Source organism: Hyperolius riggenbachi, chromosome 9 (assembly GCF_040937935.1).
Source record: "Hyperolius riggenbachi isolate aHypRig1 chromosome 9, aHypRig1.pri, whole genome shotgun sequence".
NCBI classification, from domain to species: Eukaryota; Metazoa; Chordata; class Amphibia; order Anura; family Hyperoliidae; genus Hyperolius; species Hyperolius riggenbachi.
This window is the reverse complement of record NC_090654.1, coordinates 229,519,420-229,547,211: the sequence shown is the minus strand read 5'-3', so window position 1 is coordinate 229,547,211 and position 27,792 is coordinate 229,519,420. Positions and strand designations below refer to the sequence as shown.

The 27,792-nt window shown below is 42.4% G+C and overlaps 1 protein-coding gene across 6 annotated transcripts in view; it reads right to left on the bottom strand.

Annotated features, from left to right (window-relative positions):
• PAPLN (papilin, proteoglycan like sulfated glycoprotein) overlaps positions 1-27,792 on the bottom strand; it is a 235,240-nt gene that overhangs the window by 128,029 nt on the left and 79,419 nt on the right. The window lies entirely within an intron of this gene.

Below are 27,792 nucleotides of genomic sequence, written 5' to 3'. Positions count from 1 at the left end.
GCATTATTACATGCACAAAATGTTAGCGCAGCCGTGATATCAGTTATGTTGTGCAATATAGCGCGCAAAAAGCTAGCGCGGGTGTGATATCAGTTATCACAGTTTAGTGAATCAAGCCCCTATAGTGTGCACCAGCCTTTAGTGAGCTCACTAGAAGGCACAGTACAAAGGTACAGTCTGAAATCAATCAAGACTAAAAACCATGTCTATTTAAAACAGTGAGCACAATCATGGAGTGATGCTGCCAAGAAACTCTCCTACAATCAACATTGTATCGTAAAATCCAACCAACTGCTCAGTGCCAGCAGAGTGGGAGGCTGTACCTTTCCTTCAGGGGTGAACATAAAGTGCCAAAATCTGAAACACAGATTTAAGGTCCACAAAGCAATTTTTGCACCAATATTTCCCACAAAGGGCAACTTTTTCATGACGAAAGATTGTTTGTCAGGTAACATTTAACTAAAATTAGTTAAATGATGTTTAGTGATGTATGGCGATCCCAACTGTCACAATGGATCACTGAACAATAATTGTTCATATCCCCATTGACATTTTACCGCAATCATTCAAACTATTGTTTAAATGATTGTTCAGACTATCGTTACTGGGTTAGCGAGGATGGATCGGGGGATGATCGCTGGCTGCTGCTGGACCCCCGATCCATCTTCATGTGGGTACTTAGATTTAGTTGTGGGACACATTTTTTTATCAAAATTTAACAGGAGGAGCCTCTGATGGGCACCCTGAAAACGTCAGGTGCAATACCTGAATGTGGCCACTGTCACTGTTGTGCTCCTCTGTATAGGAAGGCAGCACGCCATCATCTGCAGTAAAAAGAGGAGAAAATGGAGAGCACCAGCCTGTGCTGAGTATGTTATTCCACAAATGTCCTTACAGCAAATCGGAAGGTATCTTTGTACTGTAGGATACCTAGATGATAGGAGTGACCGCTCCAACCTGCTAACAGCTATCTTGCATACATAGAATGCTTTCTCACAGCTTTCAGAGGTCTGGATGGGAAGGGTAAACACACCGTGCTTTTAAACACATGCCACAAATGTGTACAAACAGTAGACCTATACGACTGAGCACAATGGGAGATGAGAAGGGTGCATGCATGTATGCGTAAAAAAAAAAAGTAAAAGTCAGCAATTTCATTAAAATATATTGTTTAACACAACCAGAAAATTAATGAAAAATTACAAAAAGGGAAAATGGTGCACATATGCACAAGCCAAAATATTACATGTTGCCATCTCCATGGAAACATCAAACGCCACCGCTACAAACACATATACAGCACAGGTTCATTTCCTTCTTTCTTTCAACGCTCACAGTCATGCACGTTTGAAGCTCGATGGCCACAAGAATTGGTGTGGCGGGCCAGATTCAGCATGTGGGTCTTATGTTTGAAACCTGTACCTCATGTTAACAAGTGCTGTTCATCACTGTAGTCCAGGGATTAGACCCTTGATGTTAGTTCTAAATGTTTTTTGATTATTTCTTAATAAACATTTTAAGACACCAATGTCTATACGCAATTACATTGTTCTTCCTAAGTTTTCTCCTTGGAGATCATTTTTCATCTTCTCTTTAAAATAATTTTCCGCTCAAATTGAAAAAGTACAAAAAAAGTAGGTGAAAAAGCATTATCATTATTCTGAGTATTTTCTTGCTTGCTGGTGGCTTAACCCTCCTGGCGGTAACCCCGAACTTAGTTCGGGGTTAGCCGCGCCGGAGGATTTCTCAGGCCATGCTGGGCCGATTTGCATAATTTTTTTTGCTACACGCAGCTAGAACTTTGCTAGCTGTGTGTGCACACTGATCGCCGCCGCTCCGCGTCGATTTGCCGCTACCCGCCGCCCCCCGCCTAGACCCCTTGTGCTGCCTGGCCAATCAGTACCAGGCAGCGCTGAGGGGTGGATCGGGACTCCCTTTGACGTCACGACGTCGAAGGCGTCATCCCGTCCGTCGCCATGGCGACGGGGCAAGCCCTAATGGAAATCCCGTTCAAAACGGGATTTCCGGACGGGCTTTATCGCCGGAGGCGATCGAAGAGGGTGGGGGGATGCTGCTGCACAGCGGCTATCATGTAGCGAGCCCTAGGCTCGCTACATGATTTAAAACAAAAAAAACAAAAAAAAAACTGCTGCGCTGCCCCCTGGTGGTTTTTAATAGACCGCCAGGAGGGTTAAAAGACATTTTATGAACAAGGTGTGAAAATATCATTTAGGAGAAAACTCAGGAGAAAAAGCTAATTGCATATGGGCCCCAGTCTACACTTAGACATGTTTTATGCTTTCTCTATGCTAGGGAGCACTACAAAGTGCTATGAATACCACATTGGACCCTGTGACCTGTGAAGTGAAAACACTGGGTGGAGTGATATCCATACTTGCATGCAGTTTGTCCTTATAATTTGGGTCTAGAATCCTTTTAGGGCTGCCTTCTGGTTATCACAAAAATGTTATAACTCATTTTGAAAGCCTATTTGTGCAGTACACAATATGAGCTAGTCTGACTCATCATGTGGGTCAAAGGGGATATTTCTTTTTCTCCTTTGATTGGATAAATTGGCAACAGCTCTACAGGGGATTTTGTTTTGCCTGCCATTTGATCAGTGCATTCAGAATTCATAGGAACTTCTGTTTTATAACCTTTGTAACATTACAAAGAAATTCTAAAAATACTGTCAATTCTAAACTCAAAATATTTTTCAGTTCTGTTAGAACTCATTGAGAGAGCAATGTGTAAAAGAACCTTGATTAGCTGGAATAAATTACTTTTACTGCCACAAACACATTTTAGCAGAGAAATAAATACCGGTAATTATGTTAACACAAATGTGTGCATCAGACCTAAAAGAGGGACAAACGAAGAATGAAGAGGGATGGAGAGGGTCACAAAAAAAAGAAAAAATAAGTTTAACATCTGAGGTTCATGTACAGCTTTATTATGCTGTTATTGTGGTATGTTGTTTGAATCTTCCATCCTTTAACCTCTTCCAGACTACGCAGATTGAAATCTATGCCCCGTTACTCTTGCCAGGGCGTAGATTTCAATCATCCCCGCCGTATGCGCTGCTCACTTTTGCCGTTCCCAGCACTTTTCGCATTGCTGCACATGCTCACTCTGCTGTCACGCTGTGACCCTGTGATTGCTGTGAGCCACTCACAGCTATTAAAAGCGCACAGACGGTTTTGGTCTTTTTTTTATGGTTTTTTGGTCTTAAAGCGGCCAGATCCATCCAGGCCGCAACAGTTAAACTCCACCCTGCACATACATCATATAGCATTCGGGACAACAATCTAAGTACCAATAAGCTGAGAGGAGTGTCACATGCATTGTTATCTAAATCCTATAACCCTTGTCCACATAAAGATATCTGCCACCACAATTTATAGCAGAAACTTGACCCACACAATCTAGCAAAACAACTGTTCTTTCCAAACAGAGCTACAAACATACAAGATTTACGCGGTAGGACCCTTTCCCACTGCTACGTGCAATCACGCTGTGTTGCTGCAGTAATTTCCACTAGAATTGTGCAAGCCACTGATTGTGTGTGGGGAAAAAACGATGCACACTAGTGGGAAATGAGCACCGCTATTTACATGTAAATCACTGTGCTTTAATGATTGGCAAAACAGCTGCGAATCACTTTTTGAAGCGGACAGCAGTCAGCGGAAAAGGGCCCATAGCGTTACAAATGGCAGATTTCTGTTTACTTATTGACACTTAGGTCTGAAGGAAATGTCCAAATAATTTTCAGCCTAGGTTCACACTGTGTGCATTGCATAAAGTGCCTGTTATAACGCATGTGCTCTGTAATGCACACTGTACAGACTACAACATGTGGATGATTCACAGCCTGGTCATGGTCTATGAAATGTGCACATATTTGTAGGAATTATAAAGAAATGCACCACATACAGTGAGTTAGGATAATTAAATCTATTACAACACATATAAGGGAAGACGCCAAGAGCCCAGTATAGTGTAGTATGTACTGTAAACAGGGCCGGCCCGCCCATGAGGCGGGGTGAAACTTTTGCCTCAGGCGGCACTTCTGGGGGGGCGGCACCCGCCCGTCCGTGTGTGTGGAGGGCCGCCCGAGGTGGAGGGGATAGCGGGCAGGAAGGGGGTATTGGGCCTAGCGGCGGGGAGGGGGGTCAGACCCCCCCCTCCCTCGCCTGGGTCCCCCGTCCTCCGATCCCCTCCAGCTTTAAAAGTGACGTCGCTGGCTGCAGCTATATTGTAAGAGGCAACGGGCGGGGATCACTCACCTCTTCCTTGTTCCAGCATGCGCTCCACTGACGTCACTTCCTGCGGCGTAGCAGGAAGTGACGTCAATGGAGCGCAGACTCGGGCTGGATCAAGGAAGAGGTGAGTGATCTCCGCCCGTTGCCTCTTACAATATAGCTGCAGCCAGCGACATCACTTTTAAAGCTGGAGGGGAGCGGAGGACGGGGGACCCAGGCGAGGGAGGGGGGGGGGGTCGACCCCCCTCCCCGCCGCTAGGCCCAATACCCCCTTCCTGCCCGCTATCCCCTCCAGCTCGGGCGGCCCCCCCCACACACGGCTTGGGGGGAGGGGCGGCGATTATTTTGAAGATTGCCTCAGGCGGCAAAAAGTCTAGGGCCGGGCCTGACTGTAAATTGGGTATGGAAGGTAAGTATAGGTAGGTTATACTTACAAACAAGGGTTACCGTCCAGGTAACCGCTATGAAGGCAGGTGAGGAGATTAGACCTGTCCCCACTCAGGATTAAGAAGTCTCTCTGTAGATCGGGAAAAAGGAAGAATTCCCCTCCACCATTGGTGGAAACAACTGCAATAGTAGTACAGAGGCACCAACAGTGTAAAAACAATATTTCTTTAAAATGGATAAAATGAAGTAGGTAGCGGTGGACTTACCCCTCCAAAACAGACACAAAAAATTGCAGCCTAAACAAAAATACTGTCTTCAAGTTACATTAGTTATGTTAATTAGAATAGATAGGTAATATAATACTCTTACCCACCCTGTTTTAAAAGAACAGGCAAATGTTTGTGATTCATGGGGGCTGCCATCTTTGTCATGGGGGCAGCCATCTTTTTGGTTGAAAGGAGGTGACAAGGAGCAGGAGACACAGTTCCAACTATCCTGTGTCCTGATTACCCCACCCAGCTGCACATGCTAGGCTTCTAATGTCAAATTCAAAATGTAAAAAAAAAAAATTGCACCAAAACAGCAGAACGAGAACAACAAAATCAGAAATCCCATCATGCTTTGCACAGCATCAGGGGAAAAAAGCCCGGGCAGTTTTCTTTTGTGCAGCTAAAAATGAGGCTTGTATAAGAGAAACAAAGTTCTGATGCTGTGAAACTGTTAAAGAAACACAAAGCCTTTTCAGTGCTGCGGAGTCGATTTTTAGTCCGGAGGTTCACTTTAAGCAAAAATCTGTTTATTTACATACTCTGAACAAGGTGCAACGCGTTTTGCAGGTATATCCCACTTCCTCAGGCAATAAATAGGGGCATATCACCAATGCGGTCCGGTACGTAGCCTGGCGCCTCACCGCATTGGTGATCTGCTCCTATTTATTGCTTGAGGAAGTGGGATATACCCGTGAAACGCATTGCACCTCGTTCGGAGTATGTAAACAAACTGATTTTTGCTTAAAATGGCAATTTTTTGTGTCTGTTTTGGAGGGGTAAGTCCACCGCTACCTACTTCATTTTATCTATTTTAAAGAAATATTGTTTTTACCCTGTTGGCGCCTCTGTACTACTATCGCTATTACAACGCAGATATGTGAACATGCCCATACAATTGTATTGGCAGCGAGTTTGCATGCAGTATTATTGTGCAAGGTAACACGCATAAAGTGAACACACCCTCAATCATTTATTAAAAAACAAAGGAAATAAAAGTGCCTCAATACTTGCATAATATTCACATACAAAGTAGATAAAAATTCATAAACAAAATTAACCACAGTATAATCCAAAAGGAATGAAAGAAGACTAATGCCTAGGGCTCTTTTTGTTGTTGTCTGGTCCCAGACTTAAAGCTCAAATAGCTGCTCGACCCACTGCAGTTCTACTTACAGCTTCTTGGCTTCTGCGGAGAAACTCTCCTGCAGCAGCTTACAATTGCAAGAAAGTACATTCAGAAGCAAATATTTAGGTCTTAGCAGCCTGGTGTTTGTGATACAGGAAGGGCCTAGAATTCTCAGCCAGTCACATAAGGTATTTATATGAATGGACCAGGCCAGTCTCCAGAATTATGTCATGTGACCTCTGTGCTTCATGTGTACTATTCAGGTTCCTTTTCCAGACCTCATATTTAGCTGGGGCTCTATTTTGCCTGTTAGAAGTGTGAACCAGAGAGTGTATTCCATTGTCCCTACCACTGATCAGATAAACATATGTTGCCTAATAAGAGGATCTTCAAAACCAGGCTATTTCCTGTTGTATTTTGAAAGAGTGCTCAATCAGATGCTAATAAGATGCTACAAGGGAATTCACTCCTCTCTGTTGTGTTTGTGTCATTTAGGTTTAGGGAGATACATACACATTGCATATAATGGTCGGTTCATACAAGAGCAGATGCAAAATGAAAACCGTAAGCGCATCCACTAGGCAGATGCTTTTCATTTTACATCCGCTTGCAACAAACTCCCCTTCTGCTCTTCTTCCGCTCATTCGCTCTTGCGTCGATCACGTCTGCAACGCTGCTCACCTTTCCTGCCACTGCCGCTTGGTCGTCCATATTCAGCCTGGAGGCTGGCAGGAACATGGAAAACACGGGGCTCTCCATAGGCTGCATTAGGCCAATTCTCCCAAGCAACAGGGAGAATTTTCATTGGTCCAACATGAACCAATGAGAATTCTCCCTGTTGTTGAGGCTTCCCATTGGTCTTTTGCAGCTCAATGGAGATCCCCATGTTTCAGCCAGCCACCGGGCTGTGTAAAAGGGTCCAAGCGGCAGCAATCGCTGGCGATCGGGAACAGCACACCTAAGTTTTACGTCACAACGGTGATCAAAATGGGCCAAGCGGATGGGGCAACTAACCTAGTGAGAACGGAGAGTGTCCATTGTCATAGGCTTTCATTGTACACATTTTCCTGTCTGGTCGGGGAAAATGTGCCAAGTTCGGACTCTGCGTTCTGCTCGCAAGGCACAGAAAGCGGATCTTTTTTTTAACAAGTGGAGGCTAATACTATTTTTAACATTAGGATCTGCTTCCTGCACTAAGTGAAGCTTAAAAACGTCCCGAAAAAGTATTTTTTTTAAGCAAGTGTGAACCGGCCCGAACTGTATGTATGAAGGATTTGGGTGATAAGTTATCACAAATGCATACAGGCATTCTGCTCAGCTCTCTACCGAGCAGCCTGTTCTGTGCTATGCAGAAGGGGAAGGGAAAGGAGCGGGAAGCGGCAAGCTGGAAACTATGACAGTAGTCAGCTAAGGATTTGCAGTCTTGGTGGACTATAAGCAGGGATGTCACCAAAATCAGGGGACACCTGAACTCATTCTATATCACCCCCCCCCCCCCCAAATTACCGTATACCAACTTGATCTAATATGCTTTGCTTTTGATATTTGCCTGTATTTAGGCCTTAAAACAAAACCGATACATTCATTGCTAAATGGTTTTGGTACAGAATTGGTCTCTCACCATGGCCTTTAGGCAACTAACTCTTTTCTCTTGAGTTTCCTCCTAGGAGATAATTTTTCATCTCTTCTTCACACTCTTCTTCAGAGTAACTTTTCAGCTCTTAGCAATTAAAAAAGTACCAAAAAGTAGGTGAAAAATTACCCTCACAATTACTTGCAGTATTTTCTTCCTTGCTGGTTGTTAAAAAGGCATTTTATTGGCAAGGTATGAAAATATTATCTAGGAAAACTCGGGAGAACAAGTTTATTGCATATGGGGCCATGAGTGCTTGATACATTTTAATGGAGCGCTGAACATAGACACAGGGATTACACGGCAGTCGGTGTAATTTCAGGGCTGGGTGTTTTTGCTGCAGACTTCATGTGATCTCGTCAATGGGGATTTTATTTTTTTGATCAGATAAGAGCATAGAGGAGGAATCTTTTTTTAATTTAGGGGGGATTTTGTCTGGGATAGGGAGGAGGTGGAAACGAATTGCTGGCCTTTGCCAGAAATTAACCGCACTACAGTGCGCTGACAGGTCCAAAAGACACACAGTAAATACACTTTTAAAGATATTTACAGCAGCAAAACAACTCTCCAATCAAACATTCAGAATGAAAGATGCCCCCAGGTCTATATCTGACCAAATTCAGTATGCCCTTCTTGTAATCTTCAATAACCTTTAGAAAACACCTGCTTGGATTATACATACAGGACACTGAAACCTGGGGGAAGATGAGGACCTTCCCCTTTCCTGAGATATACGTTATGTTGTAATCCAAGGAGATTCTCCACAATCAAAATGTAAACAGAATGCTATGTTAAAGAGGAACTGTAACATCAAAATGTCCCCTGGGGGGTACTCACCTCGGGTGGGAGAAGTCTCAGGATCCTAATGAGGCTTCCCACGCCGTCCTCCGTCCCTCGGGGGTCTCGCTTCAGCCCTCCGTACAGCGGCGACGTAAATATTTACCTTTCCGGCTCCTGTGCGGGCGCTCTGGTGGCTGTCGGCTCCGAAGTAGGCGGAAATACCCGATCGTCGTCGGGTCTGCTCTACTGCGCAGGCACAAGTCTCCGGCGCCTGCGCAGTAGAGCGGACCCGACGGAGATCGGGTATTTTCGTCTAGTTCCGAGCTGAAAGCAGCCACAGCGCCCCCGCTGGAGCCTGCAAAGGTAAATATTGAACTGACAGTCGGGTCTGTCACTGGCTGTTCGGAGGGCTGCAGCCAGACCCCCGTGGGACAGAGGACGGCGTGGGAAGCCTCATTAGGATCCCGAGGCTTCCCCCACCCGAGGTGAGTACCCCCCAGGGGATCTTTTTGATGTTACAGAGTCTCTTCAAAGAGATAAAGTTATATCAAGACCTAGCATCACCTTATAGAATAGCAGTGATCTGAGACTGTTGCTAGATGAACTTTAAAGCAGAGAGACATTGCAGATTAGATGGAACTTCCTTGAGGGTACTTGCTTTGAGGTAAATGGCTTCCCACAGGGAAAGATCTTCATGGTTTATAAACCCAGAGGAACGTGCACACACAAACAAACCAAAAAATAAATAAATAAAAAATAATAAATAAATAAATATAAATTATATTGTTTTATATGGTCTATATTTTCTATTTCTACCTTTTATTATTAATTTCTATATTTTTATATGTTGCTTTTATACGCCTATATGTTTTATATTGTTTTTTCATATTATCCTTACCCACATTTTTATAATAACATTGTATTAGCTTTTTTATCATTGGTGGCCTCTTATGCTCTATCTTATGTATACTTTTACTATATACTGTTGGCATGTTTATAGGTTTTTAAAAAAAACACTCATACTGTTATATTTTACCATTTTTGCACCTGAATCCATATGTATACAAGTGCACACCCAGTGACATTTTTATATGAACATCCATTGCTAAACGTTACATGAATTGTCTAGCTGCCCAAAAGAAAGCTATTTTCCCCTGTCTTTGGGTTTCCGCACATGCACAATCTCTCTTATTACCATATCACTGAATTACATGCTGGCTTGCTGAACTGGCGGAGCCGGGTTCTGAACCTGGGTCGCCTGTGTCGGAGGCAGAGCCCTTGACCGTTACACTATCTGGCCATTACTGGCTATCCCATAACTATCCCACTGGAAACACTCACTTCCTGTGCGACCTTAGTCACACTTCCTGTTACCAAACACTTCCTGTTACCAAACACTTCCTGATTGGACTTCAGTCCTGTCAGTTTAACCTCTCTCCCTATTTAAAGCAAGCCTCACTTCATAGTGACAGAGGCGCTCAAACCTACTGCTTGACCCACTGAGGTAAGTTATCATATACTTTATGCTTGCAGTTTATATTAATTCCTTTTGTGTCCATATAAAGCTTTATATGCTGTCTGGGAATAGACTGTGGCCTATACCCAGCTCTACCATGTAACTGTTTCACTTTGAGACATACAATATGAACCCTCTAATCTGTGAGCATTAAGCCTTAGCTATTTGATTTCTGACATCTAAGCTTGTTCGCATGGCCCTGTGTTTATGTGGGCCGTAAATGTTTTTTTATTTATTTTTTTATTTTTCTTGTGTAGCAATGCTTTATGTAGCAATTATTTTATGTGCTTTCTACCAATTATCTGCTGCGCCGATTGTTGCAATTATGTGGGTAGTTATTGTGTGTACATTTTGTTTTTATTCCAGTTGTGCTCCCATTTTTGCCTGAGGAAGCGGGGTCACGCCCACGAAATGCATTGCATTTGTGGAGTTGAATAAATTATTTGTCAATTCTGTTTTATCGAGACTCGAGTGAGTTTTCTTTTTTGTAAGAGGGAGGTAAGTCCACCCTAACATCGCCCTCTGCTTTTACACGGTTTTTAAAACGTTTTACTCTACTCTGGCGCCTCTGTATACCGAGCTTTTGCTGATCTTCTAGTCCACCCTGGGTGGAGGGGTGCATCCCCATCTACTATCTACAGAGAGCGGCTTCTTAACCTGAGTGGGGTCAGGTCCTAATGCTCCCCACCTGCATTTAAAGTAGTTGCCTATGGGTAACCCGTGTTTGTGAGTATATACACATAAAATTGTATTGAACTCTTCATTTTACCTGACAATACTGCACCATATTGGGCTCTCGATTCTCTTCTTGTTTTTAAGCAAGCTTTGTGACAGGGTGCATTATGCTGCTGGAAATAGCCATTAAAAGATGGGTACATGGTAGTCATGAAGGGATGGACATGGTCAGAAACAATGCTCAGGTAGCCCGTGGCATTTAAACGATGCCCAATTGGAACTAAGGGGCCTAAAGTGTGCCAAGAAAACATCCTCCACACCATTACACCAACAGCCTGCACAGTGGTAACAAGGCATGATGGATCCATGTTCTCATTCTGTTTAAGCCAAAGTCTGACTCTTTCGAGACTCATCAGACCAGGTAACATTTTTCCAGTCTTCAACTGTCCAATTTTGGTGAGCTAATGCAAATTGTAGCCTATTTGTAGTGGAGATGAGTGGTACCCGGTGGGGTCTTCTGCTGTTGTAGCCCATCCATGTCAAGGTTGCGCGTGTTGTGGCTTCACAAATGCTTTGCTGCATACCTCGGTTGTAACGAGTGGTTATTTCAGTCAACGTTGCTCTTCTATCAGCTTGAATAAGTTCGCCCATTCTCCTCTGACCTTTAGCATCAACAAGGCATTTTCGCCCACAGGACTGCCGCATACTGGATGTTTTTCCCCTTTCACACCATTCTTTGTAAACCCTAGAAATGGTTGTACGTGAAAATCCCAGTAACTGAGCAGATTGTGAAATACTCAGACCGGCCCATCTGGCACCAACAACCATGCCACGCTCAAAATTGCTTAAATCACCTTTCTTTCCCATTCTGACATTGTTTGGAGTTCAGGAGATTGTCTTGACAAGGACCACACCCCTAAATGCATTGAAGCAACTGCCATGTGATTGGTTGATTAGATAATTGCATTCATGAGAAATTGAACAGGTGTTCCTAATAATCCTTTAGGTGAGTGTATGTATTGTCCTGTCCACGGTTTGATTTTAGTGATTTTTCTATAGTAAAAAAAGAGAAAATCCTTCTTAGCATTTCCGATTTTAAGTGTGGCTATTTTGAAGCCAATTCTGATGTAATTTCCTCCCTTACTCTCCTTTGCCTGATTGTCTATGCATTGCCCGCCCTTCACTATAGAAAGTGCATTGTCTCAGCATGAGAAATACTGGCCAGAGAGGAACAGAGGTGTAGGAGGGGAAAACAGGAGGGAAAGAGGCTTCAGCCAATCAGGCTGCATTAGTTAGGTTTGAGGAGTAAGTAGGGAAGCAAAAAAGGACAACCCAGCATGCCCTGCAACTTCCTTTTTGTGTACCAAATTGTGTGTGTAGCAAACAAGTCAGGTAAACTGGGGAATGATCATTTATCAACAAGAAAAGTAATAGTGATTTTAACTTTTGGATTGCCTGGTTAGCATCCTTATTACTTGTTTACCAGATAAAAATAAACAATTGATTTTTGATTTTATGCCCAAGTTACACTTTAAAGGTTTCCCTGGTTGCAGTATATTTGGGGTAGTGCAGCAGGAGGTGATTCTTGGTCTTCTGCTCACAATGTTGGCATAGCCTCTCCTCCCTGGGTTTGTATGTTTGTCTCTGTCTCCCAGACTCGATTTCAAGGTTGTGAGCACTCAAGTCTGTAAACACTCAGGATTTGCCTCGCTTGAGAGTTTTGGAGATTTTCTAGGTATGGGGCCATTCTCTCTGAATTCTTATTGTTGGCCAGAGAGAAAGTGTGAAAATCTCTACAAAAGCTAAAGAGCCAGCAATAATTGAAACAGTGCATGCATGTGTGCATGTGCACACTCAACTACAAGTTCTTAAATGAAAGCATCAAAGGTTTCATGGTTGCCCCAAGCACAAGAAACGAGGAGAGATAATTCCAGTGGGTATACAGACAACAGCAAACCCCCAACAAAGGTTTCTACCATCCACACTGTTCAAAATATAACAAAAGGATGTATGAATAACACGTAGGAAAACAGGAACTTCTACACCCATACTGCACTGGACTATGTTAAAGAACCTGAATACAGAGGATAATTGAAAATGCCACCAGGGGTGTAACTACGATCCAGGATTGGCCGGCACACCGTCGCAAGTAATCAGAGATGTTTTATTCCATCATAGAATGCACAAAATTAATGTTGTGCATTCTATGATGGAATAAAACATCTCTGATTACTTGCGACGGTGTGCCGGCCAATCCTGGATCGTTGTTACTGGATGGATGTGGCTTTTTGCATCTTGGCTGTGCACCCGAACATACACGGTAAAGGTGTGCCTCTCCAGAACCTTGATATTGAACAGGGGTGTAACTAGAGGGGAGCAGCTCCTGCGATTGCAGGGGGAGCAGAGCTGTGTGGGGCCCCCAACTACTAACCTTCCCTTCCTCCAAAACAGGGTACTGTACTTCAGATCAGGTGTTTTTGTATCTACACTTGTTAGATATCCAGAGGTACCCTCAGTATTAAATAGCTACAGGTGCACCCCACTGAAGGGAGATCTCATCAGTGGAATGCCAAGAGCTGGTTGAGTAACCTCTCATTTATGCCCTGCTCGGGACTCTGGATAGGGAAGCAGGGATGTGCTAAGAGAGGGGTGTGACCCGCCTTTCCATCATGAGGCACCTGTAGGCATGTGCCTACAGAGCCTTATGGTAAATCCGTCCCTGCACACAAACACACAAAGCAAATGCAGAGCAGCACACAGGGAAAACAATCTACAAAAGCTCTGGTGCACCGGTCCTCTCCACTTCTACAGCTACTCTGCTGCATCTGCTCTGCACGGCTCCAGATGCATGCATGTTACCTAATGTAGGGACAGGTGACACATACGAGAATGCAGCAGAGCAGCAGGCAGCTGTAAAATTAAAGAGGATTGGCACCCAGAGCATTTGTAAGCAGTTTTCCCTGCGCGCTGTTCTGCATTATTAAGATGCCATCACGCCTCCCCCGCTATCAGCTGTTTACTGACTGAGACTGACCGACAACCAGGACACTACTGTAGTTTTCTTTAATTAGTATCACACATCAGTATTTATGTAGTTTGTCCTTCAGCCTATTTAAATTGAATAAAAGTACGGTAGTTACTCTGCTATATGGGATCATTGTGAGCTGTTTTCTGAACATGGACAAGAGAAAGCAAGTAGGGAGGCGTTTGAGGAGAACAAAAAGAAAATTATGGACAAGTATGCTAAAGTCAAAGGCTATCACACCATCTCCAAGCAGCTTGATGTTCCGGTTGAAGCAGATGCAAATATAATTAAGAGATGTAAGGTTCCTAAGACTGTACCAAACCTCCCTAGATGTAGCAAAAAGAAAAATTGACCCAGAATGGACTGAAGGTTAGCGTGAATAGTACAGAGAAAGTCTATGACAACTTCCAAATAGATAAATGAGTAACTCCAAGGTTAAGGGTCATCAGTGTTGGATTGCACCATTCATCCACAAAAGCTTGGACTATACATCTATGGGCTCTATTGGAAGAACTGAAACAAAGTCTGCAGGAGTCTCCCTTCACATCTGACACAGCTACAGCAGTTTGCTCAGAAAGAGTGGGCCAAACCTTCACTAAGAGGTGCAGAAGCTAGAGAAATCGCATGTTAAAGGCGGTTCAACAATATAGTAGGTTAAAGGTGCCAAAATGTACCTACACCTGCAACAAGCAAGCCAGTAATGTCAGACCAAAGTCAAAGCATCTGATCTGCATTTTCATTCCGCGCAGTAACTTTAAAGTATTAAAACGCACAGCATCAGCCCAGACATGCCATTAGCATTGTATATTAGAGAATTAAGATGGCAGCCCCCATACTCCCCACATTCAGGTTCCATTAAAATATTTTGTTGCATAAAAACTCTAAAGAAAACACAGATTGATGTCAAATAAGCAATACGTGATCGGTGCTAATTACTTTCAAGTTATTTTTGCATTCTTATGTGAATTTTCACGTGCAGTTTTTTACTGCAGCTAATGAATGCCAATGGGAATTTGCATGCAATGTCTGACTTTCATTAGATGTGCAGTGGACACATTTTTACACATGCACACAAAACTCATGCAAATTTAAATTAATAAGAATCCAGCCTTAGTGTTTGCTAGTGGGTCCCAACCATCAGTGACATCTTGCTTTACAAACCTGTAAAAAGCACTGAGCACAGTTACAACCATCTCAAGTGACGTGTTCCTTATTGCCTCCTAGAGAGGACCTATGCTGCCGTAAAGGTTCTGGAGTATTTAAACCGAGAAGATGACCTAAAATTCTAGCCTATTTGTGGTAAAATGAAGCAAGAAGAGAACCAAAGGGATTATGGGACAAATAGACATTTGCAGGCTTGGAGGGTGTGCAGTGGGTCTAACACAACTGACTATGCCACAATACATGTAAACCTGTCCAAGCTCTGAAAGTTGTTGAATTGTCTTTGATATAAGTACAGGCAACAAAAACTTCAGTGCACAGCAACAGTGTGTAGAAGTATCCGCACACTGTTACATCATCTCGGTAGAAGATCAACTCTGAAGATTTCGTTAGTTATGTACCCAATTGATTTATTACAAGGTGAATTACGAAGTGCACCCTAAAGTGGCATTTCACTTTAACCACATATAATTAAAATAAGCTCAGTTTTCCCTCTCAAAGCATTCTGCCTTTATGTAGATGAAGGGACTTGAGGAAAACGTACCAATCGTTTGCATATTTTCCCAGTATTTGCATTGTTTTTCACTAGATATTCCAGTTTCCTCCCACACCCCAAAATTATACTAATAAGTTAATTAGCTTCACCCCAAAACTGCCCTTAGGTAATGGTAGGAACATTAGTGTTTATTTATGGTAGGGATTAAATTGAGGGATAGTCTGTGATATGGCTATATACCCTCTAGAGCAGATGCAGAAACGAAAAATACAGTTCAACCCCCCCTTTCCAGTGCAGGATGTAGGTAAGTATCAGTACCTACAGAATAAGATTTTAGACAAAGTATTCACAGCAGGTCCAGCAATGCTAAATACCCCTACAGTTTATTAGAAATCTAGAGACACAAACAATATCTGCTCCATCATTCCAAGTATGTAATGGGTCTTCAGTCATAGCTAATTAGTGGCCATACATTTCCACTTCAGTTTTTTCAGTGTTGGAACGATCACAAAGGTCGTCATAGTTGCATCTTTAATTGTATGTGGAAATATCAGGAGAAACTCTGTAGTATGCCAGGGCCTTATGCAAATTCCTCTAATTCATCTTCATTATATATTTTAGCCCAGACAGCTCTGCTGAGAAGACTTCACTTGATATTGTAACGATTGGTGTCAGCACGCAGAGAGAATCTGATTATTGGTGATCTGCAGTATCAACAAGAATTATTATTGATTTATAAAGCGCCAACATATTCCGTGGCGCTGTACAAAGTAAGAAACAAACATGGGGTACATAATAATACAGACAATGGTGTACACCAATATACAAGGTACATAATTAGTGACAAAATACAAAGAATGATACAAAATACAAATTATCGAATTGGTAATGACAGTGATAAAATTAACATGATGAATAAAATGCAGATATATACCCGATTATTGATGATCTGCAGAATCACCGATAATACAGATATATTGCTAACCTCTGGACACCTATATAGTGTGAGTGTTTGGTGTAACAGTAATACTTTGAGTAATGCACCTGTGAACAGGTGATAGCAGGCAGTAAGAGCAATACTGCTGTTGAGAGTACAGGAACCTTCCAGCAGCCTGAGACTCTCCAAGGGGCGGAGTCAGGCTGGATAGCAAGAAGACTTGGTGGCTAGTGACCCCTAGAAGATGGGCGTCACAAGCAGGTCTGGAAACTAACACAAATGATAATGCAATTTGCTAGTCTTGGGTGCGAGGTCCGTGGTCTCATCACCCTGAAACTAGTCTGGAGTATAACACAAATGACAATACAGTTCCCTAGTCTTGGGTGCGAGGTCCGTGGTCTCAGCACCCTGGAACTAGTCTGGAGTATAACACAAATGACAATACAGTTCCCTAGTCTTGGGTGCGAGGTCCGTGGTCTCAGCACCCTGGAACTAGTCTGGAGTATAACACAAATGATAATACAGTTCCCTAGTCTTGGGTGTGAGGTCCTTGGTCTCTTCACCCTGGAACTAGTCTGACTAATAATATTAATACAATGATAAACAAAAGTAATCTGGCTCAGTGTGAATTCCCAGGTCCACCTGGTTCAAACACACTGTAGGATCTGACTATGGTCTGAATGCTTCCACGTAAGTGTTCACAATGGCAGGCAACCAGCAACTGACAAGCAAGCTGTATTTATAGTTGCAGGACTCTGCCGCCCCGCCCGTGCCACTCAGCCAATCAGGAGTCCAGCAGGAATCAGCTGATCATCCAGATCAGCTGATACCTCTGCTGCTGGTATAAAGGTCCTGGCTTCTGGCGCGCGCGTAGCTCTCCATCCATCTGTGTGAACTAACAGACCCAGCCACACCAGACGCATGCTGCCGCATGCAAACCTCCGCGTTGGACGCGGAAACAGCCGCCTTACTGCCAGTACATGCGGCGGCTTTTCCGCGATCTCTCACAGATATGTATTGGTCCATTTGAGTCCTATGAGCAGTGGTCTCTGGACCAAAACAGTACATGAGGTATTGAATTGGGAATCCAACCCACCCTTTTCTTAAGGACTCTCAGTGAACCAAACCCCAGTGCATGTTTTGTAAACAGCTGCCAAAGGACCTAGGCTTCTTTATCATAATGACCTACTGCCTTCCCCTTAAAATGAATATTTAAGAAACCATTGAGCCACTAACTACTGCTTAAAGCGGACCCAAACCAAACATTTTTTTAATTCAAAATATTTAGTTGCACCACTCTGACACATACAAAGATAAATAAACACTCCTTCAAACCTATGAGCATTTCAGTGCATGCTTTTCACCCTCCTCTTTGCATAACTAGGGTTGTACAGGTGGCAGCCATTAGCAATTCCTTCTTTGCTGGACACCATCTACTCCACCAGTTTGCCGGATTATTTGCCGGCAATATAAGAGGAAGGGAGGGGTTTCTCCAATAAATGAAAAATATTTTATATTTGTCACCATGCAGCTGAAAAAAGGGTGCTATTTATTATTATAATTTAGAAAATAGATTTTATTTCTGAAATCTTGTATTTTTAGTTTGGGTCCACTTTAAAAAACACTCTTATGCACATTATAGGTGATTTTACAGTCACCCTATAACATATTTCCCCTCCTCCAACATCCTGGATGGTCTATGCTCTACAACAAATTTAAAATAAGCCTGAGGTCCTAACAATTTAAATTTTAGGCTTTCATTGGCATAGCTACGTACTGTAGGGGTCAAGTTTTTGCTTTAAAAGGCCACTGGGTGATCCTCACCATTTGCTACCTGTGATACAACTGCTCTCCTAATCCAACCTGTGATGCCTAAGTCTGCACTGCAAACTTCTGTTCAAATGTGGGGTAATCCGTAAAGGACAACTACATAGGGCTCATTTCAGGTTTTGAATCTTCATTGTTATTATGGCAAATGTGTCCCTTTTTATTAGGTTTGTGAGAGAAGTTTCCCTTGAGACAAAGTTGAGAACAAATCTACAATATATCCCCAGGGAAACTCTCACCAGATTTCTATTTTTAAAGTGTACCCGAGGCGACATGTGACATGAGATAAACGTGTATGTACAGTAAAGAAAAGGCTGTCTTACTTGTTTTATTTTGCTGCCTGCGTTTATTTCTAGGCATGGAAGCGACAACTTCTGTCTTATCGGTACCTTGTCCGCAATATAGTAAACATTACTGATAAGCAAAATACACCCATAAAAGTTTTTTCCTGGGCAGAATACAACTTCTGAACTTATTTTAATTTTTGTTTTTTAAATTCAAGAAAGGTTTTGTTGCAAATCAAGTCACAGTTACAAACAGTATACATTGGCAAAATCAAAAGCATAATAGGTACAAAGATTGTAGGATATGAGTGCATAGGAGAAACTAATACAAAACAAAACCTTTAAACATAGTGTATGTCAACACTCCAGTATATGAGTAGCTTGTGCAGAACATTAAGGCAAATATTAACATACCCATTCAATAAAGAAGTAATATGTAAGATTAAACAGAAAAGTGTATAAATGCATCCCAAAACACGGAAGTAAGGAGCGAACCATAAGCTACTGGTTCTTCCAGCCGTCTCCTGGCAAAGATGGTAAGGTGAAGTAAAAAGCAGTAGAGGAAAGATGGGAGAATGGAAAAAGGAAAGAGATAGAGGTTGAGAAGATAATGAAATACGCCTGGTAACCATGAGGTAAGTGTAACGATCGGTGTCAGCACACAGAGAGAATTTATCTGCAGTATCACCAAGAATACAGATATATACCCGATTATTGATGATCTGCAGTATCACCGATAATACAAGTGTAACTAACCTCTGGACACCTGATAAAGTGTAAGTGTTTGGTGCAACAGTATATGAGCTTGGATCACCTGAGGAGCAGGTGACGCTAGACCGTATAATAGGTATCTCCTGAATAGGATTGGAGATAAACATAGAGCCTGTGATTCCCTGAACTGCTGGGAATCAGACTCTACTGCAGTCAAAGGACTCCTATGAGATAGAGTCCCTGACTGGATTGCAGAGAGGTCCCTCTGAGAGACAGGGAGTCCCTGCAGCTACTGCACACCCCACCGGGGGGGTGTCACAGGTAGAAGGGTCGGCCAGACCGGGTCGGCAACACACGAGCAGATAAGGCACAGAGACAGAAGGCTGATTCGGTAACCAGGGACAGGCAGGGTTGGCAAAAGGAAATCAGATGTGCAAAGGTACCGAATCAGAGAGCAGGAGCAGAGTCAAGGGAGCAATAGGTCATAACAGATATCAAACAGAGGCCTAGTCTAGAGTGTGAGGTCCGTGGTCATCAACACTCAGGGACTGATCTAAAGCAACACAGCAATGACACAGTATCCCTAGACTTGGGTGTGAGGTCCGTGGTCTCGACATCCTGGAACTAGTCTACAGTATAACACAGTAAGAACACAGTTTCCCTAGGCTTGGGTGTGAGGTCCGTGGAACTGGTGTAAAGTATAACACAGAAGTAACACAGTAATTTGGCTAAGTGTGTGAATTCCCAGGTCCACCTGGTTCTAACACACTGAAGGATCTGACTATGGTCTGAGTGCTAACACATAAGCATTCGCAACGGCAGACAACTAGCCACTGACAGACGAGAAGTATATATAGCAAAGCGCTCCACAGCGCCACCCAGTCCCACTCAACCAATCACCTGCTGTGCTGGGATCAGCTGATCGTCCTGATCAGCTGATCCCCCTCCTCTTGGTATAAAGGGCCTGCCTGTTAGCGTGCGCGCGCGCAGCTCTCCATCTGTGTGCACTACTAGGCTCAGACAAACCAGACACATGCCGTCGCAGAGAAATCGCCGGACTGAACGCGGATTCAGCCGCCCCGCTATCAGTCCGCGCGGCGGTGTCTCCGCAATCCATTACAGTAAGGCTGTTCTCAGTGGCATAAGGGTCTTATAATAATCAGAGTCTTTAAACATAATCCGACAAGCCCAAGTCCTTACATACTGATCAACTCGATCCTGAGCAGTGAGAGCGATATCTTCCATTTGAGATATTCTACCATTTTTGTAGGACTCTTTACTCCTGGTCATCAAAATGTGGATAATAAATGCTCAGTATTTGTTTGTCTATAATTGAGTCAGGGAATAGGGCTATGATAAACACCAGACAAATAGCACAGAAACAGTGCACCAGACAAACCGTGCAGAAGAAGAGTAGAAATGGACAGAGCTCAAGCCACCAACAACATAAGTTTAAAAGAGCTGGAATGATTCTTCATGAAATCATGAAGTGGAGATTTTAAACCACAGAAAATGTTATTTACATTTTTTTAACATCTCAGATATGATCTATTTACTTTATGGGAAAAATTATCTAGGGCATCTAGGATACTATTCAGAAACTTTAAACCTCTCTTCTGAGTACTATTAAATCATTTAAATGCTTGAGTATTTAAATTGTAAAGTTTTATAACAAAAAAAGAAAAGCTTTTTGCCCACAACTCTAAGGTCGGAAGCTCCCAAGATGGTGTCTGGACTGCGAATCTTGCAAACGGAAAGCAAAACTCTGCTAGTAGGCAGTGCAGTCTGCAACCAGAGGGGATCTCAGACCGCTCTACCAGAACCTGGAGAAAGTAATCAAAAAGGCCAACAGTTACACTTCTCAAGGAAATCAGGTCAGAGCTCTCATCATTGGGGGGATGGGTTGCAGGAAATGGAGAAAGGCCTAGTTGAGGTAAAGATACATACTCATCTCACTACCCAGGAAGATGGATCCCAGCAACATCCCACTACAAAGAACACATTCATTTTCTGGCCGGTGGGTATGTGCGATGGCACACGACAGGCACGAACAAGACTTCAAGCGATTGCAGCACTTTGTACGGGAGTCGTCAGGGATCTTACAGATCCGATCCGCCATGACTGTCGTTATGGCCGCGTGACGTTAAAATGACACTCCTGTGATCGCACGCCTGTAATATCGCGAGATCGCGGAAACAACTGCTCGTCACTCAAAGTATTGTTTGTCGTTGGGAAAAACGCATTGCGGGTACAGGCCTTAAGAGCTTCTTGCTCACAGTCTGATAATGACTTTGCTAGCATCAGGACAGACATCTCAGTGCTAAAGGATGCCCAAGAGGACCAGGAAAATAGGGATGAAAGAAGCAATCTGAGGGTCCGAGGGGAGGCCGAATCAGTCCTGGAGTTTACTCCTTACCCCATGGATTTGTTTGCGCAGCTGCTCCCAGACCCACTTGCATCAGAGTTCAGAATGAAGAGGGTACAAACAGCTCTTCATCCTAAACCTAAGGAGGGGGGAACCCACCGGGACATAATCTGTATGATTTACTTCAGCTCTAAGGAGGCTATACTTGTGAATGAACTAGGCTGCTCACATTTTGTCCAGTGACTTTACTTACACATCTGATGGTCAAGAAGTTAGGGGAAGTCTTAGGAAAATAAAGACATACTTAGCTTTGGCATGGCTTATAAGACACTGCCATAAAACCCTTTCTGTAAGAGCAAAGTGTAAATACATGCCATCAAAGTTAGCGAGTACCACATGTTCGCTCTTAACAAAGAGTCGTTATAAGCTAAAATAAAATAAATAGCTGGCACAACTAGAAAGACTCATGTTCAAATATGCTCAAAGGACAAAAGCATCAACATTAAAATGCAAAAAGATATTGTGTTGACTTTACACAAACATTTGTTTATTGTAGTTTACTCGCATACCAGAAAGGAACAATATTCTTTTATGGAAGTCATTAGTAAGAAAACAGAACAACAAGAATACTAACCCATTACAACAACATCCTGTATAAGCTCAATCTCTGGAAGAAAATATAAGGCAGTTCATACTACAACAAATCTAAATGTTAGAGGCTGAGTATGAAATCTAGGCTTTATATTGAATTGTTAAATAATTTTAGGTAAAGTAAGAAATACTTAGGCATGTTACTGAATGCCTAAAATCAAACCAGGCAATATATAATGAGAAAAAGTAAACTTTTATTAGTTTTATTTATTGATAATTGTGGTACCAATAATAATGGTGTGGAATTGATAGCTTTCTGCTTATCTTAGTAATATTTGTTACTTGGAGTGTTGCTGCAGGTACAAATCAAATTACCACCATGATTAAATGGCTCAGATTCGATAAGTTAAAAAACACTCGGAGTGAGCCTTAGCAAAATTTATTGAAAGAAAAGACCCTGATTATAGAATATTCTCACTCCTTTTTTATATTTATTTTATTTTCAACTGAAAAGAGGAGCCTCTTTATTGCTAAATTCTTTACAGTATAATACATTAATTGATGAGAAAAAAACACAAAGAAAAGAAAGAGAAAGGAAATAAAACTACTATTTATGACAAAATATCCTCACTTCTGCTTATCAAAGGTTACTCTTAATGCTCTTATTATAAACTTTGTTCCTAGTAATACAGAGAAAATATTCTACACCTGGTAAATATTTCAGCTCAACCCAACTTTTAGGCTGGTTTCACAGTGGGACATTACAGGCGCACGTTAGAGCAGCCTGTAACGCAGCCCACCGCACAGTAATGAAAAATCAATTGGGCTGTTCACAGTGCGGACGTTGCGTTACATTGTAACGCTGCGTCACAAGACAACGTACTGCATGCAGTACTTTGTTAGACTGCTTGCACATGCTCAGTAATGTTGGGGCGGAGCGGAGAGCGGCCAGGCACATGGCTAATTAATATGCACTGCACGTTATGACGTGCAGTGTTTACTTCCTGGAGCAGCCGCTCTGTGCGGCGATTGGCCGGCGGGACCACGTGATGCCGCATGCGCACAAGAGTACGCATCACGGCATCACTGACGCCAGAGTGAGCTGCACAACGCGGCTCACTCTGACGTCCAGATCCAGCACCACCAGGCGTTGAGTTAGGGGGACGTTATGCAACCTTAACGCCCCCTCTAACGCAACGTCCTGGTGTGAAATTAGCCTTAAGTATAATGGATGTTACAAATGTTTATCCATTTCCTAGACAAATCACTGATGCAAGGGAATGAGAATTTGAGGTTTCTCTGCATAGCAAATGGAAATGTTGCCTTGCTTAGAAGGAAATCTGTTTAATTGTGGGATAACCAAATGCTGATTCGCTCACAGTGATGACATCATCATGAGTCTGTGATCATTAACCAAGTGGGAACCACTTGGTTGTGGCCACTATTTACTGTATTTTATTTTTCCTTTTATGAGAACTGTGATTGGCTCACAGTGATCACAGAGCCAGGAGCCAATAAAGTTTCAAAGAGCCCAGCTGTCAGACAATTGAGTTAAGTGGTGACGAGTGTGCAACCATGCTGGGAGAGGTAAACTCTACACTGCATCGGGCTTAAGCAGCCACAAGCGCAGCATAGATTTTACTACAGTCTCCAAGGAGTTAAGGAAAACCACACATGGGGTTGTATGCAATTCACTTTTTTTTCAGTTTTCTCCTAGGAGATAATTTTTCATCTTAAATTTCAAATAACTTTTTAGCAGTTTGCAGTGGAAAAATTACTAAAAAAAATAGGTGGAAAAGTACTGTCAAAATTATTTTGATTTGTTTGCTTGCTGATGGTTTAAAAGGTATTTTATTTACAAGTTGTGAAAATATTACCTAGGAGAAAACTCAGGTAGGAAGAGATAATTCATGATTTTACTTTTATAAATAACCATCATTCTTTGTTCAACAGAAATTGAGAGGTATACACGGTATGGGGTGCCATACCAATTCCCTTTTAACTAATAGTACCTAACTGGCTGCCAAGGCTGATCTTTGGCTCCTGAGTAGCACACTTGAAACAAGCATGGAAGCCAGATGATTCAAATGCCTTATCAAAATCAGTTTTATTCGCCAAGTGCGACAGAAGTCGTACTCGGAATTGTTTGTGGTTCACATGGCATAGGCAAGTACAAGACAGGCAAACAGATACGCTAGACAGGTGTGCAAAAGTACATAGACATTAAAAATTACCAGCAGCTCAACAGTATAAGCAAGTCTGTGAGGCTCACGTAGAGTCCTTTAGTAAGAAAAAATAAATAAATAAATAAAAAAAAAAAAACTCATACTGGATTAACAATACTGAAAGCAAAGAATCAGCACAATAGTCACCAAATAACATTTTAAAGTGGACCCAAACTAAAAATACAAGATTTCAGAAATAAAATCTATTTTCTAAATTATAATAATAAATGTCAGCCTTTTTTCAGCTGCATGATGACAAATATAAAATATTTTTCATTTATTGGAGAAACCCCTCCCTTCCTTTCATATTGCCGGCAAATAAACCGGCAAACTGGTGGAGTAGATGGTGTCCAGCAAAGAAGGAATTGCTAATGGCTGCCACCTGTATAACCCTAGTTATAAAAAGAGAAGGGTAAAAAGCATGCACTGAAATGCTCATAGGCTTGAAGGAGTGTTTATTTATATTTGTATGTGTCAGAGTGGTGCAACTAAATATTTTGAATTAAAAAAATGTTTGGTTTGGGTCCGCTTTAAGAGGAAATAAGCAACCACAACAACATGCCACATTCATAACTGTTTTCCCAGCGGAAGTGGGCGCTCGTAAGGGCTGCCCCGGCACAGAGCTCCTGCTTTTCACCCTGTTTTTCCTTCTTTTTTTCATTTATTTTTTAGGTTAGTCAGCATTAGGGTAGTATAGTAGTAGTAGTCTCTATTATATGTCCTTTTCCTGAGCTATATGTATGTGCCAAAAATAATTCGGGGCATGATCCAATCATGCTTGGCAAAATAAACGATTCCGATTAAATTAATATTTTCGAATTAGAAAGTCGATTCTGTGTAACGGAGCCTCAGAATACAAAAATTGGTGGAGTGATGAACAACAGCATCAACCACTCAAGTCAAACAGTCAGGAGTACATAACATCTATAGAATGCATAACTTAATGAAGGACTTGCTGACGATATTTACTCATCATTAGCAGACTTGTCTCAGCATTTGATGATGTTTTGACTGAAATATTCCATTAAATAGATATTAGAGGAGCTACAGCTGAAACAATATATCTTCTTGGATAAACATGAATCTGTTTGTTTTCCTAAGATAAAAATATCCAGTCTCCCAAGACTGAAAAGTACATAAATCACAGGGGAACTTTTAGCTGTCATTTCCAGGAGAATTGGGTCAGACTTGTTATTTTTAAACTTAATTCTGTACATCTACTATAAATATATCAGAAAGTCAGAGATAAACAAACCAAAGTCTTAATTTTTTTAAAAGCTAGTTGAGTTTTAACAATTAGATTAAATAATTACAATTAAAGACTACAATTAGATTAAATAATTACAATTAGGCTACTTTCCCACCAAGACGTTGCGTTTTAGGGGACGTTATGGTCGCATAACGTGCCCCTAACGCAACGCATGGTGGTGTTGAAGTTGGACGTCAGATTGAGCTGTGTTATGCAGCTCTCAAAGCAGCCGCTCCAGGATACTGATAGGAAGTCCGGATCTTTTTACAGATACGGATCATTTGAATCGGATCATTGAAAAGATCCGGATCTCTGAACCGAATCATTTGAATCATTTTACTAGGGAAGCAGACTGGGTGAAATGATTAGCAGGACAGGACTTTCCCTGCACTGTACATTCTGTATGTTCCTGTTTCTTCCAGACAGATATCCACTGTGAACCAAATCTTTCATTGTGATGATCCGGATGATTCTATCATGCTGCTAAACGGGGGTCCCTTACCTCACAAATCCCCTCCGTGCAGCGGGGATCTCTTCCGCATAGAGGCAGGGCTAACCGCCGCAGCCCTGCCTCACGCGCGTCTGTCAGTGCGTATCTCCGCCTCTCCCCCGCCCCTCTCAGTCTTCCTTCACTGAGAGGGGCAGGGGAGAGGCGGCGAGACGCCGCTGATAGACGGCGCTGAGAGGCAGGGCTGCAGCCGTTAGCCCTGCCTCAAGAGCAGCAAAATCTACGACCAAGTTGGTTGTAGATTTTGCAGGGGGGGGTAAGGGACCCCCGTTTAGCCGCGGGATAGCGGCGTTTTAGCAGGGGCATGTGTCTGAATATAAGCACTGAAGCAAGATTTATTCTCGCTTCAGTGTCTCTTTAAAGAAAGAAATACCCATACCGTCAAACATTTGGAAATGTCCAATCATTTAACATTTCTGAGGAATTCAATAAGGGAGGGAGACATCTTTGTTATTTATTATTATAACCCTATTAATAATAAAAAAAAAATGGCTAGATTCCTTAAAGTGGAACAAGATCATAAATATATTTATGGGTTAACCAGTTCGGCCTATCTGGACGAGCGTCCTCGTCCAGATAGGCACTGCAGCTTTCACTGCGTGGTGCGCGCGACCGGGCGCGCGCCCACCGCCCGCCGCTAGCCCCCCGATCAGTATAATTCCCATTCACCGATCTAACTTCCCCGCAGAAATACCGACGCTTTCTCTCCAGAGAGCGTGGTATTTCTGCCCCCAGGAAACAACTCCTCTGATTTTTAGTGCCTGGATGCGAGATCGTTCGCATCCAGGAATTTTTTCACTGTGGCCATCTTGTGGCCAAATAGTAAACTGCACCCACATACATTTTTTATTAAAGAATTCTATTATTTTACATGTAAAATAAACAGTTTCCCTCCCACACCAAAAATTACCCACATACATTTAAAAAAAAATAAAAAAATACAATAAAAAACAACAAAAACAACAAATAGTTACCCAAGGGTCTGAACTTTTTAAATATGCACGTCAAGAGAGTATGTTATTATATTATTTAAAATTATAAGCTTATGAATAGTGATGGACGCAAATTGAAAAAATGCACCTTTATTTCTAAATGAAATATCGGCACCATAAATTGTGATAGGGACATCGTTTAAACGGTGTAATAACCGGGACAGATGGGCAAATAAAATACATGAGTTTTAATTACGGTAGCGTATATTAATTTCAAACTATAATGGCCAAAAACTGAGAAATAATGAATTTTTTTAATTTCTTTCTTAATCTTCCTGTTAAAATGGATTTAGAAAAAAATAAATCTTAGCAAAATGTACTACCCAAAGAAAGCCTAATTAGTGGCAGAAAAAACAAGATCTAGATCAATTCATTGTGATAAGTAGCAATAAAGTTATAGGCGAATGAATGGGAGGTGAACGTTGCTCGGATGCATGAGATTTTCGGCACTGCGGTGCTGAACCGGTTAAAGAGCACTGAATGTACAGCTCAGTATTAGAGCTGCTAGCAGGTGTCAAAGGAAGTAACTTATGCGCTCACCTGTAAATGATCAGAGGCCTGAAACTCCACCCCCTCAATCAGCCAGACCGTCATGGCCATTCTTATCCAAAGTCTTCTGAAGCTGTAACCACCCCTACCTGCGTTGCCACGGCCATTACCCAGCTAAAGTGGGTGTGGCCACAGTTCCTGAAGACCAAAGTGCATCAAGGTGGGTGTGATTTGGTCCAGTTGCACACTGAACAAAATTGCACCCACCTCGGGCTCATTAATCA